Raw genomic sequence first — 12,321 nt, 5'->3', positions numbered from 1 at the left:
ACTCTATCAGTTGAGTAATCTCTCCGTTGTGCAATACTCTCTCAGTTTAGTAATACTCTCTCAGTTGAGTAATACTCTCTCCGTTGAGTAAAATTCTCTCAGTTTAGTAATACTCTCTCAGTTTAGTAATACTCTCTCAGTTTAGTAATACTCTATCAGTTGAGTAATAATCTCTCCGTTGTGCAATACTCTCTCAGTTTAGTAATACTCTCTCAGTTGAGTAATACTCTCTCAGTTTCGTAACACTCTCTCAGTTTAGTAATACTCTCTCAGTTTAGTAATACTCTCTCAGTTTAGTAATACTCTATCAGTTGAGTAATACTCTCTCAGTTTAGTAACACTCTCTCAGTTTAGTAATACTCTCTCAGTTTAGTAATACTCTCTCAGTTGAGTAATACTCTCTCCGTTGAGTAATATTCTCTCAGTTTAGTAATACTCTCTCAGTTTAGTAATACTCTCTCAGTTTAGTAATATTCTCTCAGTTTAGTAATAATCTCTCTGCTCTCTCAATTTAGTAATACTCTCTCAGTTTAGTAATATTCTCTCAGTTTAGTAATAATCTCTCTGCTCTCTCAATTTAGTAATACTCTCAGTTTAGTAATATTCTCTCAGTTTAGTAATAATCTCTCTGCTCTCTCAATTTAGTAATACTCTCTCAGTTTAGTAATATTCTCTGTTTAGTAATATTCTCTCAGTTTAGTAATACTCTCTCAGTTTAGTAATACTCTCTCAGTTTAGTAATACTCTATCAGTTGAGTAATAATCTCTCCGTTGTGCAATACTCTCTCAGTTTAGTAATACTCTCTCAGTTGAGTAATACTCTCTCCGTTGAGTAATATTCTCTCAGTTTAGTAATACTCTCTCAGTTTAGTAATACTCTCTCAGTTTAGTAATATTCTCTCAGTTTAGTAATAATCTCTCTGCTCTCTCAATTTAGTAATACTCTCTCAGTTTAGTAATATTCTCTCAGTTTAGTAATAATCTCTCTGCTCTCTCAATTTAGTAATACTCTCTCAGTTTAGTAATATTCTCTGTTTAGTAATATTCTCTCAGTTTAGTAATACTCTCTCAGTTTAGTAATACTCTCTCAGTTTAGTAATACTCTCTCAGTTTAGTAATATTCTCTCAGTTTAGTAATACTATATCAGTTTAGTAATACTCTATCAGTTTAGTAATACTCTATCAGTTTAGTAATACTCTCTGTTTAGTAATATTCTCTCAGTTTAGTAATACTCTCTCAGTTTAGTAATACTCTCTCAGTTGAGTAATAATCTCTCCGTTGTGCAATACTCTCTCAGTTTAGTAATACTCTCTCAGTTGAGTAATACTCTCTCCGTTGAGTAATATTCTCTCAGTTTAGTAACACTCTCTCAGTTTAGTTATACTCTCTCAGTTTAGTAATACTCTCTCAGTTTAGTAATATTCTCTCAGTTTAGTAATACTCTCTCAGTTTAGTAATACTCTCTCAGTTTAGTAATACTCTCTCAGTTTAGTAATACTCTCTCAGTTTAGTAATACTCTATCAGTTGAGTAATACTCTCTCCGTTGTGCAATACTCTCTCAGTTTAGTAATACTCTCTCCGTTGAGTAATACTCTCTCAGTTTAGTAATACTCTCTCAGTTGAGTAATACTCTCTCCGTTGAGTAAAATTCTCTCAGTTTAGTAATACTCTCTCAGTTTAGTAATACTCTCTCAGTTTAGTAATACTCTCTCAGTTGAGTAATAATCTCTCCGTTGTGCAATACTCTCTCAGTTTAGTAATACTCTCTCAGTTGAGTAATACTCTCTCAGTTTCGTAACACTCTCTCAGTTTAGTAACACTCTCTCAGTTTAGTAATACTCTCTCAGTTTAGTAATACTCTATCAGTTGAGTAATTATCTCTCCGTTGTGCAATACTCTCTCCGTTTAGTAATACTCTCTCAGTTGAGTAATACTCTCTCCGTTGAGTAATATTCTCTCAGTTTAGTAACACTCTCTCAGTTTAGTAATATTCTCTCAGTTTAGTAATAATCTCTCTGCTCTCTCAATTTAGTAATACTCTCTCAGTTTAGTAATATTCTCTCAGTTTAGTAATAATCTCTCTGCTCTCTCAATTTAGTAATACTCTCAGTTTAGTAATATTCTCTCAGTTTAGTAATAATCTCTCTGCTCTCTCAATTTAGTAATACTCTCTCAGTTTAGTAATATTCTCTGTTTAGTAATATTCTCTCAGTTTAGTAATACTCTCTCAGTTTAGTAATACTCTATCAGTTGAGTAATAATCTCTCCGTTGTGCAATACTCTCTCAGTTTAGTAATACTCTCTCAGTTGAGTAATACTCTCTCCGTTGAGTAATATTCTCTCAGTTTAGTAACACTCTCTCAGTTTAGTTATACTCTCTCAGTTTAGTAATACTCTCTCAGTTTAGTAATACTCTCTCAGTTTAGTAATATTCTCTCAGTTTAGTAATACTCTATCAGTTTAGTAATACTCTATCAGTTTAGTAATACTCTCTCAGTTTAGTAATACTCTCTCAGTTTAGTAATACTCTCTCAGTTTAGTAATACTCTCTCAGTTTAGTAATACTCTCTCGGGTTAGTAATACTCTCTCAGTTTAGTAATACTCTCTCAGTTTAGTAATACTCTCTCAGTTTAGTAATATTCTCTCAGTTTAGTAATACTATATCAGTTTAGTAATACTCTATCAGTTTAGTAATACTCTCTCAGTTTAGTAATATTCTCTGTTTAGTAATATTCTCTCAGTTTAGTAATACTCTCTCAGTTTAGTAATACTCTCTCAGTTGAGTAATAATCTCTCCGTTGTGCAATACTCTCTCAGTTTAGTAATACTCTCTCAGTTTAGTAATACTCTCTCAGTTTAGTAATACTCTCTCAGTTTAGTAATACTCTATCAGTTGAGTAATACTCTCTCCGTTGTGCAATACTCTCTCAGTTTAGTAATACTCTCTCCGTTGAGTAATATTCTCTCAGTTTAGTAACACTCTCTCAGTTTAGTTATACTCTCTCAGTTTAGTAATACTCTCTCAGTTTAGTAATATTCTCTCAGTTTAGTAATACTATATCAGTTTAGTAATACTCTATCAGTTGAGTAATCTCTCCGTTGTGCAATACTCTCTCAGTTTAGTAACACTCTCTCAGTTTAGTAATACTCTCTCAGTTTAGTAATAATCTCTCTGCTCTCTCAATTTAGTAATACTCTCTCAGTTTAGTAATATTCTCTCAGTTTAGTAATAATCTCTCTGCTCTCTCAATTTAGTAATACTCTCTCAGTTTAGTAATATTCTCTCAGTTTAGTAATAATCTCTCTGCTCTCTCAATTTAGTAATACTCTCTCAGTTTAGTAATATTCTCTGTTTAGTAATATTCTCTCAGTTTAGTAATACTCTCTCAGTTTAGTAATACTCTCTCAGTTTAGTAATACTCTATCAGTTGAGTAATAATCTCTCCGTTGTGCAATACTCTCTCAGTTTAGTAATACTCTCTCAGTTGAGTAATACTCTCTCCGTTGAGTAATATTCTCTCAGTTTAGTAACACTCTCTCAGTTTAGTTATACTCTCTCAGTTTAGTAATACTCTCTCAGTTTAGTAATACTCTCTCAGTTTAGTAATATTCTCTCAGTTTAGTAATACTCTATCAGTTTAGTAATACTCTATCAGTTTAGTAATACTCTCTCAGTTTAGTAATACTCTCTCAGTTTAGTAATACTCTCTCAGTTTAGTAATACTCTCTCGGGTTAGTAATACTCTCTCAGTTTAGTAATACTCTCTCAGTTTAGTAATACTCTCTCAGTTTAGTAATACTCTATCAGTTGAGTAATACTCTCTCCGTTGTGCAATACTCTCTCAGTTTAGTAATACTCTCTCCGTTGAGTAATACTCTCTCAGTTTAGTAATACTCTCTCAGTTGAGTAATACTCTCTCCGTTGAGTAAAATTCTCTCAGTTTAGTAATACTCTCTCAGTTTAGTAATACTCTCTCAGTTTAGTAATACTCTATCAGTTGAGTAATAATCTCTCCGTTGTGCAATACTCTCTCAGTTTAGTAATACTCTCTCAGTTGAGTAATACTCTCTCAGTTTCGTAACACTCTCTCAGTTTAGTAATACTCTCTCAGTTTAGTAATACTCTCTCAGTTTAGTAATACTCTATCAGTTGAGTAATTATCTCTCCGTTGTGCAATACTCTCTCCGTTTAGTAATACTCTCTCAGTTGAGTAATACTCTCTCCGTTGAGTAATATTCTCTCAGTTTAGTAACACTCTCTCAGTTTAGTAATATTCTCTCAGTTTAGTAATAATCTCTCTGCTCTCTCAATTTAGTAATACTCTCTCAGTTTAGTAATATTCTCTCAGTTTAGTAATAATCTCTCTGCTCTCTCAATTTAGTAATACTCTCAGTTTAGTAATATTCTCTCAGTTTAGTAATAATCTCTCTGCTCTCTCAATTTAGTAATACTCTCTCAGTTTAGTAATATTCTCTGTTTAGTAATATTCTCTCAGTTTAGTAATACTCTCTCAGTTTAGTAATACTCTATCAGTTGAGTAATAATCTCTCCGTTGTGCAATACTCTCTCAGTTTAGTAATACTCTCTCAGTTGAGTAATACTCTCTCCGTTGAGTAATATTCTCTCAGTTTAGTAACACTCTCTCAGTTTAGTTATACTCTCTCAGTTTAGTAATACTCTCTCAGTTTAGTAATACTCTCTCAGTTTAGTAATATTCTCTCAGTTTAGTAATACTCTATCAGTTTAGTAATACTCTCTCAGTTTAGTAATACTCTCTCAGTTTAGTAATACTCTCTCAGTTTAGTAATACTCTCTCAGTTTAGTAATACTCTCTCAGTTTAGTAATACTCTCTCGGGTTAGTAATACTCTCTCAGTTTAGTAATACTCTCTCAGTTTAGTAATACTCTCTCAGTTTAGTAATATTCTCTCAGTTTAGTAATACTATATCAGTTTAGTAATACTCTATCAGTTTAGTAATACTCTCTCAGTTTAGTAATATTCTCTGTTTAGTAATATTCTCTCAGTTTAGTAATACTCTCTCAGTTTAGTAATACTCTCTCAGTTGAGTAATAATCTCTCCGTTGTGCAATACTCTCTCAGTTTAGTAATACTCTCTCAGTTTAGTAATACTCTCTCAGTTTAGTAATACTCTCTCAGTTTAGTAATACTCTATCAGTTGAGTAATACTCTCTCCGTTGTGCAATACTCTCTCAGTTTAGTAATACTCTCTCCGTTGAGTAATATTCTCTCAGTTTAGTAACACTCTCTCAGTTTAGTTATACTCTCTCAGTTTAGTAATACTCTCTCAGTTTAGTAATATTCTCTCAGTTTAGTAATACTATATCAGTTTAGTAATACTCTATCAGTTGAGTAATCTCTCCGTTGTGCAATACTCTCTCAGTTTAGTAATACTCTCTCAGTTGAGTAATACTCTCTCCGTTGAGTAAAATTCTCTCAGTTTAGTAATACTCTCTCAGTTTAGTAATACTCTCTCAGTTTAGTAATACTCTATCAGTTGAGTAATAATCTCTCCGTTGTGCAATACTCTCTCAGTTTAGTAATACTCTCTCAGTTGAGTAATACTCTCTCAGTTTCGTAACACTCTCTCAGTTTAGTAATACTCTCTCAGTTTAGTAATACTCTCTGTTTAGTAATACTCTATCAGTTGAGTAATTATCTCTCCGTTGTGCAATACTCTCTCCGTTTAGTAATACTCTCTCAGTTGAGTAATACTCTCTCCGTTGAGTAAAATTCTCTCAGTTTAGTAACACTCTCTCAGTTTAGTAATACTCTCTCAGTTTAGTAATAATCTCTCTGCTCTCTCAATTTAGTAATACTCTCTCAGTTTAGTAATATTCTCTCAGTTTAGTAATAATCTCTCTGCTCTCTCAATTTAGTAATACTCTCTCAGTTTAGTAATATTCTCTCAGTTTAGTAATAATCTCTCTGCTCTCTCAATTTAGTAATACTCTCTCAGTTTAGTAATATTCTCTGTTTAGTAATATTCTCTCAGTTTAGTAATACTCTCTCAGTTTAGTAATACTCTCTCAGTTTAGTAATACTCTATCAGTTGAGTAATAATCTCTCCGTTGTGCAATACTCTCTCAGTTTAGTAATACTCTCTCAGTTGAGTAATACTCTCTCCGTTGAGTAATATTCTCTCAGTTTAGTAACACTCTCTCAGTTTAGTTATACTCTCTCAGTTTAGTAATACTCTCTCAGTTTAGTAATACTCTCTCAGTTTAGTAATATTCTCTCAGTTTAGTAATACTCTATCAGTTTAGTAATACTCTCTCAGTTTAGTAATACTCTCTCAGTTTAGTAATACTCTCTCAGTTTAGTAATACTCTCTCAGTTTAGTAATACTCTCTCGGGTTAGTAATACTCTCTCAGTTTAGTAATACTCTCTCAGTTTAGTAATACTCTCTCAGTTTAGTAATACTATATCAGTTTAGTAATACTCTATCAGTTTAGTAATACTCTCTCAGTTTAGTAATATTCTCTGTTTAGTAATATTCTCTCAGTTTAGTAATACTCTCTCAGTTTAGTAATACTCTCTCAGTTGAGTAATAATCTCTCCGTTGTGCAATACTCTCTCAGTTTAGTAATACTCTCTCAGTTGAGTAATACTCTCTCCGTTGAGTAATATTCTCTCAGTTTAGTAACACTCTCTCAGTTTAGTTATACTCTCTCAGTTTAGTAATACTCTCTCAGTTTAGTAATATTCTCTCAGTTTAGTAATACTCTCTCAGTTTAGTAATACTCTCTCAGTTTAGTAATACTCTCTCAGTTTAGTAATACTCTATCAGTTGAGTAATACTCTCTCCGTTGTGCAATACTCTCTCAGTTTAGTAATACTCTCTCCGTTGTGCAATATTCTCTCAGTTTAGTAACACTCTCTCAGTTTAGTTATACTCTCTCAGTTTAGTAATACTCTCTCAGTTTAGTAATATTCTCTCAGTTTAGTAATACTATATCAGTTTAGTAATACTCTATCAGTTGAGTAATCTCTCCGTTGTGCAATACTCTCTCAGTTTAGTAATACTCTCTCAGTTGAGTAATACTCTCTCCGTTGAGTAAAATTCTCTCAGTTTAGTAATACTCTCTCAGTTTAGTAATACTCTCTCAGTTTAGTAATACTCTATCAGTTGAGTAATAATCTCTCCGTTGTGCAATACTCTCTCAGTTTAGTAATACTCTCTCAGTTGAGTAATACTCTCTCAGTTTCGTAACACTCTCTCAGTTTAGTAATACTCTCTCAGTTTAGTAATACTCTCTCAGTTTAGTAATACTCTATCAGTTGAGTAATACTCTCTCAGTTTAGTAACACTCTCTCAGTTTAGTAATACTCTCTCAGTTTAGTAATACTCTCTCAGTTGAGTAATACTCTCTCCGTTGAGTAATATTCTCTCAGTTTAGTAATACTCTCTCAGTTTAGTAATACTCTCTCAGTTTAGTAATATTCTCTCAGTTTAGTAATAATCTCTCTGCTCTCTCAATTTAGTAATACTCTCAGTTTAGTAATATTCTCTCAGTTTAGTAATAATCTCTCTGCTCTCTCAATTTAGTAATACTCTCTCAGTTTAGTAATATTCTCTATTTAGTAATATTCTCTCAGTTTAGTAATACTCTCTCAGTTTAGTAATACTCTCTCAGTTTAGTAATACTCTATCAGTTGAGTAATAATCTCTCCGTTGTGCAATACTCTCTCAGTTTAGTAATACTCTCTCAGTTGAGTAATACTCTCTCCGTTGAGTAATATTCTCTCAGTTTAGTAACACTCTCTCAGTTTAGTTATACTCTCTCAGTTTAGTAATACTCTCTCAGTTTAGTAATACTCTCTCAGTTTAGTAATACTCTATCAGTTGAGTAATAATCTCTCCGTTGTGCAATACTCTCTCAGTTTAGTAATACTCTCTCAGTTGAGTAATACTCTCTCAGTTGAGTAATATTCTCTCAGTTTAGTAACACTCTCTCAGTTTAGTTATACTCTCTCAGTTTAGTAATACTCTCTCAGTTTAGTAATACTCTCTCAGTTTAGTAATATTCTCTCAGTTTAGTAATACTCTATCAGTTTAGTAATACTCTCTCAGTTTAGTAATACTCTCTCAGTTTAGTAATACTCTCTCAGTTTAGTAATACTCTCTCAGTTTAGTAATACTCTCTCGGGTTAGTAATACTCTCTCAGTTTAGTAATACTCTCTCAGTTTAGTAATACTCTCTCAGTTTAGTAATATTCTCTCAGTTTAGTAATACTATATCAGTTTAGTAATACTCTATCAGTTTAGTAATACTCTCTCAGTTTAGTAATATTCTCTGTTTAGTAATATTCTCTCAGTTTAGTAATACTCTCTCAGTTTAGTAATACTCTCTCAGTTGAGTAATAATCTCTCCGTTGTGCAATACTCTCTCAGTTTAGTAATACTCTCTCAGTTTAGTAATACTCTCTCAGTTTAGTAATACTCTCTCAGTTTAGTAATACTCTATCAGTTGAGTAATACTCTCTCCGTTGTGCAATACTCTCTCAGTTTAGTAATACTCTCTCCGTTGAGTAATATTCTCTCAGTTTAGTAACACTCTCTCAGTTTAGTTATACTCTCTCAGTTTAGTAATACTCTCTCAGTTTAGTAATATTCTCTCAGTTTAGTAATACTATATCAGTTTAGTAATACTCTATCAGTTGAGTAATCTCTCCGTTGTGCAATACTCTCTCAGTTTAGTAATACTCTCTCAGTTTAGTAATACTCTCTCAGTTTAGTAATACTCTCTGTTTAGTAATACTCTATCAGTTGAGTAAGTATCTCTCCGTTGTGCAATACTCTCTCCGTTTAGTAATACTCTCTCAGTTGAGTAATACTCTCTCCGTTGAGTAAAATTCTCTCAGTTTAGTAACACTCTCTCAGTTTAGTAATACTCTCTCAGTTTAGTAATAATCTCTCTGCTCTCTCAATTTAGTAATACTCTCTCAGTTTAGTAATATTCTCTCAGTTTAGTAATAATCTCTCTGCTCTCTCAATTTAGTAATACTCTCTCAGTTTAGTAATATTCTCTCAGTTTAGTAATAATCTCTCTGCTCTCTCAATTTAGTAATACTCTCTCAGTTTAGTAATATTCTCTGTTTAGTAATATTCTCTCAGTTTAGTAATACTCTCTCAGTTTAGTAATACTCTCTCAGTTTAGTAATACTCTATCAGTTGAGTAATAATCTCTCCGTTGTGCAATACTCTCTCAGTTTAGTAATACTCTCTCAGTTGAGTAATACTCTCTCCGTTGAGTAATATTCTCTCAGTTTAGTAACACTCTCTCAGTTTAGTAATACTCTCTCAGTTTAGTAATACTCTCTCAGTTTAGTAATACTCTCTCAGTTTAGTAATATTCTCTCAGTTTAGTAATACTCTATCAGTTTAGTAATACTCTATCAGTTTAGTAATACTCTCTCAGTTTAGTAATACTCTCTCAGTTTAGTAATACTCTCTCAGTTTAGTAATACTCTCTCGGGTTAGTAATACTCTCTCAGTTTAGTAATACTCTCTCAGTTTAGTAATACTCTCTCAGTTTAGTAATACTATATCAGTTTAGTAATACTCTATCAGTTTAGTAATACTCTCTCAGTTTAGTAATATTCTCTGTTTAGTAATATTCTCTCAGTTTAGTAATACTCTCTCAGTTTAGTAATACTCTCTCAGTTGAGTAATAATCTCTCCGTTGTGCAATACTCTCTCAGTTTAGTAATACTCTCTCAGTTGAGTAATACTCTCTCCGTTGAGTAATATTCTCTCAGTTTAGTAACACTCTCTCAGTTTAGTTATACTCTCTCAGTTTAGTAATACTCTCTCAGTTTAGTAATATTCTCTCAGTTTAGTAATACTCTCTCAGTTTAGTAATACTCTCTCAGTTTAGTAATACTCTCTCAGTTTAGTAATACTCTCTCAGTTTAGTAATACTCTATCAGTTGAGTAATACTCTCTCCGTTGTGCAATACTCTCTCAGTTTAGTAATACTCTCTCCGTTGAGTAATATTCTCTCAGTTTAGTAACACTCTCTCAGTTTAGTTATACTCTCTCAGTTTAGTAATACTCTCTCAGTTTAGTAATATTCTCTCAGTTTAGTAATACTATATCAGTTTAGTAATACTCTATCAGTTGAGTAATCTCTCCGTTGTGCAATACTCTCTCAGTTTAGTAATACTCTCTCAGTTGAGTAATACTCTCTCCGTTGAGTAAAATTCTCTCAGTTTAGTAATACTCTCTCAGTTTAGTAATACTCTCTCAGTTTAGTAATACTCTATCAGTTGAGTAATAATCTCTCCGTTGTGCAATACTCTCTCAGTTTAGTAATACTCTCTCAGTTGAGTAATACTCTCTCAGTTTCGTAACACTCTCTCAGTTTAGTAACACTCTCTCAGTTTAGTAATACTCTCTCAGTTTAGTAATACTCTATCAGTTGAGTAATTATCTCTCCGTTGTGCAATACTCTCTCCGTTTAGTAATACTCTCTCAGTTGAGTAATACTCTCTCCGTTGAGTAATATTCTCTCAGTTTAGTAACACTCTCTCAGTTTAGTATACTCTCTCAGTTTAGTAATACTCTCTCAGTTTAGTAATATTCTCTCAGTTTAGTAATAACTCTCTCAGTTTAGTAATACTCTCTCAGTTTAGTAATATTCTCTCAGTTTAGTAATACTCTCTCAGTTTAGTAATACTCTCTCAGTTTAGTAATACTCTCTCAGTTTAGTAATACTCTATCAGTTGAGTAATACTCTCTCCGTTGTGCAATACTCTCTCAGTTTAGTAATACTCTCTCAGTTGAGTAATACTCTCTCCGTTGAGTAATATTCTCTCAGTTTAGTAACACTCTCTCAGTTTAGTTATACTCTCTCAGTTTAGTAATACTCTCTCAGTTTAGTAATACTCTCTCAGTTTAGTAATACTCTCTCAGTTTAGTAATACTCTCTCAGTTTAGTAATACTCTCTCAGTTTAGTAATACTCTCTCAGTTTAGTAATACTCTCTCAGTTTAGTAATACTCTCTCAGTTTAGTAATACTCTCTCGGTTTAGTAATATTCTCTCAGTTTAGTAATACTCTCTCAGTTTAGTAATACTCTCTCAGTTTAGTAATATTCTCTCAGTTTAGTAATACTCTCTCAGTTTAGTAATACTCTCTCAGTTTAGTAATACTCTCTCAGTTTAGTAATACTCTCTCCGTTTAGTAATATTCTCTCAGTTTAGTAATACTCTCTCAGTTTAGTAATACTCTCTCAGTTTAGTAATATTCTCTCAGTTTAGTAATAATCTCTCACAGCTCTCTCAGTTTAGTAATACTCTCTCAGTTTAGTAATACTCTCTCAGTTTAGTAATACTCTCTCAGTTGAGTAATATTCTCTCAGTTTAGTAATACTCTCTCAGTTTAGTAATATTCTCTCAGCTCTCTCAGTTTAGTAATACTCTCTCAGTTTAGTAATACTCTCTCAGTTTAGTAATATTCTCTCAGTTTAGTAATACTCTCTCAGTTTAGTAATACTCTCTCAGTTTAGTAATACTCTCTCAGTTTAGTAATATTCTCTCAGTTTAGTAATACTCTCTCAGTTTAGTAATACTCTCTCAGTTTAGTAATACTCTCTCAGCTCTCTCAGTTTAGTAATACTCTCTCAGTTTAGTAATACTCTCTCAGTTTAGTAATATTCTCTCAGTTTAGTAATACTCTCTCAGTTTAGTAATACTCTCTCAGTTTAGTAATACTCTCTCAGTTTAGTAATATTCTCTCAGTTTAGTAATACTCTCTCAGTTTAGTAATACTCTCTCAGTTGAGTAATAATCTCTCCGTTGTGCAATACTCTCTCAGTTTAGTAATACTCTCTCAGTTGAGTAATACTCTCTCCGTTGAGTAATATTCTCTCAGTTTAGTAACACTCTCTCAGTTTAGTAATACTCTCTCCCAGTTTAGTAATACTCTCTCAGTTTAGTAATATTCTCTCAGTTTAGTAATACTCTCTCAGTTTAGTAATACTCTCTCAGTTTAGTAATACTCTCTCAGTTTAGTAATACTCTCTCAGTTTAGTAATACTCTATCAGTTGAGTAATACTCTCTCAGTTTAGTAATACTCTCTCAGTTTAGTAATACTCTCTCCGTTGAGTAATATTCTCTCAGTTTAGTAACACTCTCTCAGTTTAGTTATACTCTCTCAGTTTAGTAATACTCTCTCAGTTTAGTAATACTCTCTCAGTTTAGTAATACTCTCTCAGTTTAGTAATACTCTATCAGTTTAGTAATACTCTCTCAGTTTAGTAATACTCTCTCAGTTTAGTAATACTCTCTCA

Source organism: Salvelinus alpinus, chromosome 15 (assembly GCF_045679555.1).
Source record: "Salvelinus alpinus chromosome 15, SLU_Salpinus.1, whole genome shotgun sequence".
NCBI classification, from domain to species: domain Eukaryota; kingdom Metazoa; phylum Chordata; class Actinopteri; order Salmoniformes; family Salmonidae; genus Salvelinus; species Salvelinus alpinus.
This window is presented reverse-complemented; position numbering follows the sequence as displayed.